Here is a 3707-nt window from a genome sequence, read left to right on the forward strand (position 1 = left end):
CCATGCCCTTTCCAAATTAGTCCTTCAATCTAAACTCTTAGTTTACAGAATTAGTACAGATATATTCGTATTACCCAACAACAAAGAAACAGGTGGAAATGACCTCAAAAGGCACTATAGAGAGTGAGAGGCAACTCACTCCTTCCAGATCCTCATATAAGCACACTGAGTTAAGAGTATCCTCTTATCATTTGGCCTGACCATGTTTTCCTCATTTCTTTCCTATTCTGTTTATTCCTCTGTGTGACATGAGCATTGAATCTGTAAGAAATGAGATTCACCATGTCCCAAATAAAGTAAAATGAAAGGCCTTTTGATGATTGACAGAGTTCTTATGATTTCACCCTGTTTATTCAAACGCAAATATGCCTATTATTTGGAGCTAAATGTGACATGAGTCTCCAGGCTGAATAGCAGTTTTACTATCAAGTATCTTAAACTCAAGTGCCTTTCTGATTACAACACTACTGTGGTGCTTAATAAATGTATATACAAAGCCACATTGAGGAATTTGCACACATGTAAATACTTTAATTTTAATTTCTGCTTTAATTTAGAATTATATGAACACTTGATTAAAATTCCCTGTATATTTATTATACAAATATTTTAAAACATTTATTACTAAATATAATTCATTAAAACAATGAGTTGATTATGAATCCAAGAAAACTTTGCACAATAGTCAACACATAGCAACATCTAATTGGCCTCATTCTGTGTTGTTTTCATGTAAGGGAACACATTAGTATGAGATACAAGTATTTCTCTTTAATGTTTTCCTCAGTGAATCTATGACACTCTTATTTATCAGGCTGTAGATAATTGGATTTATGAAAGAATTATAACAGTATAAAATAGAGAGTCAATCATATCTTGTTCACCTTCTTGTTCAGACCCAGGACGAATATGCATGAAGAGAAGAGGCCCATAGTATAAAGAGACAGATAGGAGGTGGGCTCCACAGGTGGAGAAGGCCTTCCTTATACCTTGTAAAGATTTCTTTTTTAAAATTGTGAACAGAACTCGTGTATAAGAGACCAGAACAAGTGAGAATCGTAAACACCTGAATCGAGCCAGAGAAAATAAATATCATCAGAGCATTAATATAAGGATCAGTACAAGAAATTTTCAACAATGGCATGATGTCACAATAAAAATGATGAATTATGTTGGAATTACAGAAGGTTAATCTGAATAAAAAACCTGTATGAATTAAGGCATGAAGAAGACCACCTACAAATGATGAAACCAGCATTCTCAGGCATTGCCTATTAGTCATAATCATTGGATAAAGTAACGGGTTGCAAATGGCTACACAGCGGTCATATGCCATTGTTGCCAGCAGAAAACATTCTGTGGTTCCACTGACTAAAAAGGAAAAACATTGTGTCATGCATTCAGAGAGAGAGATCATCTTACTCTTGGTGAGGATATTGACCAGCATCCTAGGGGTCACTGTGGAGGATAACCAAGTATCCACAAAAGCCAAGTTCCCAAGAAGTAAGTACATGGGAATATGAAGTTGAAGGTCATTGCAGATGAGAGCAATCAGACCAAGATTCCCCATGATGGTGATGATGTATATAACTAAGAACAACAAGAACAGGGGAATTTTACCATCCGGTTGATATGTAAGTCCTGTGAGAACAAACTCTGTCAGCTCTGTTGCATTTTTTGTTTCCATATTCTTAAACAATGTTCTCTGAAATAAAATGTAACAAGTGTAAAAAGGACAGTCATCAACCATTTAAAAGAGAAAATGTGATAAGGATAATTGAAATAAAGCCATACACTAGCTTGAATGCCCTTTATTATATTTACCCTTAGAAAAATATGAAAAGTGTTTGTGTAAATTATTGTATTGGAAAAATACAATTATTTTATTTCAAAATATGTGCAGGAATTAACAAGTATTACAGAAATAAGAAAGAAATAATGAACATGAGCGAATTTTTGTGGAAACTATTGAAGGATATAGAGAAATCCTTGTCTAGGATTACGGATGTGGTGTTAAAACTATAAGGTTAAAAAAGGAACCCTATTACACAGTTGTTGGTAATGTAAATTGGTGCAACCCCTATGGAAAACAGTATAGAGATTCCTCAGAAAACCAAAATAGAACTACCATTTGATCCAGCAATCCCACTCCTGGGCATCTATCCAGAGGAAAACCATGACTCAACAAGACTATATGTACTCCAATGTTCATTGCAGCACTATTGTACAATAGCCAACACATTGAAACAACCTAAATGTCCATCAGCAGAGGAGTGGATCAAGAAGAGGTGATACATATACACAATGGAATATTACTCAACCATTAAAAGGAAAGAAATAATGGCATTTGCAGCAACATGAATGGACCTATAAACTATCATGCTAAGTGAAGTCATTCAGACAATGAGCGCCAACATCAAATGTTATCACTTACATGTGGAATCTAAAAAAAGGACACAATGAACTTGTTTGCAGAACAGATACTCACTCACAGACTTTGAAATACATATGGTTTCCGAATAAAATAGGTTGGAAGGATGGGAGGATGCACGGAGGATTTGGGATGGAAATGCTATAAAATTGGGTTGTGATGATCATTGTACACCTCTAAATGTAATTAAATTCACTGAGTAATTTACAAACATTTATAAAAGAAAGAACAAAAAACTAGAGATGTTAGAGGGGCATGGATTACAAAATGAATTGCCTGCCAAGTGAAAGATCTTGAATTTTACTCTTTAAGAAATAGACAAACACTGAAAAGTTCTACAAGTAGTGGCTTAAAAACTCATTTTGTTAAAATAAATATTGGTCATAGAATAGGTTTCAAGGTGAAGAATGTGGTATCAGAAATGCTAATTGGGAGGCTGAGACTTTTACCCAGTGATTCTCAAATCAGTGTATATATCAGAATTGTCTTGGGGAATTTGGGCACGAAATATAATTTCTGAGGAATTATTATAGTAATTGATTCAATAGGTCATAAATGACATCTAGTAATATATATTTATAAATGATCCCCAGGTAATTAAAACCTATGCAATGTTCTTAATACATGTGTAATAGGACATTGGGACTTTGGAGGAAGGCAAAGAGCTAGAGCAGAATAATTCAGAATTTAGAGTCACTAGGACTTGGTGATGCATTAGATATTAAGGGTTGGTTGGTAAAAGTGAAAGAGTCCCTTGGTGTCTGGGTAGACAGCCTGAACTTTTCTTCTTTGTCTTTTTGCCTTTCCTAGGGCCACTCCTGCAGCATATGGAGGTTCCCAGGCTAGGGATCTAACTGGATCTGTAGCCACCGGCCTATGCCGGAGCCACAGCAATGCGGGATCTGAGCTGCGTCTGTGACCTACACCACAGCTCATGGCTACGCCGGATCCTTAACCCACTGAGAAAGGCCAGGTATCGAACCTGCAACCTCATGGTTCATAGTCGAAATTGCTAACCACCATACCTCAATAGGAACTACAACAATCTGAATTTTTTAGATTGAAAATTCAGATGCAGTGGCCACTTTTAGCTAGGAGCATCCTCTGAACATCAAAGTGACATACAGTTATCAACATGCTTAATAGAAATAATGAGTTGGAAATTATTGAGATGGCTATCATGTAGTAAATATGATACATGCAAACACAGTGTGAATAAGGTAAAAATAAGAAAGTAAAAATAAATGTGAGTAGTGGAAATGTTATGTTAAAATTT

The 3707-nt window shown here is 35.5% G+C and overlaps 1 pseudogene; it reads right to left on the minus strand.

Moving 5' to 3' along the window:
* Nucleotides 1-745: 745 nt before the first annotated feature.
* On the minus strand, nucleotides 746-3432 carry LOC125113382 (olfactory receptor 5H8-like; annotated as a pseudogene).
* Nucleotides 3433-3707: the final 275 nt, after the last annotated feature.

This window comes from Phacochoerus africanus, chromosome 1 (genome assembly GCF_016906955.1).
Source record: "Phacochoerus africanus isolate WHEZ1 chromosome 1, ROS_Pafr_v1, whole genome shotgun sequence".
NCBI classification, from domain to species: domain Eukaryota; kingdom Metazoa; phylum Chordata; class Mammalia; order Artiodactyla; family Suidae; genus Phacochoerus; species Phacochoerus africanus.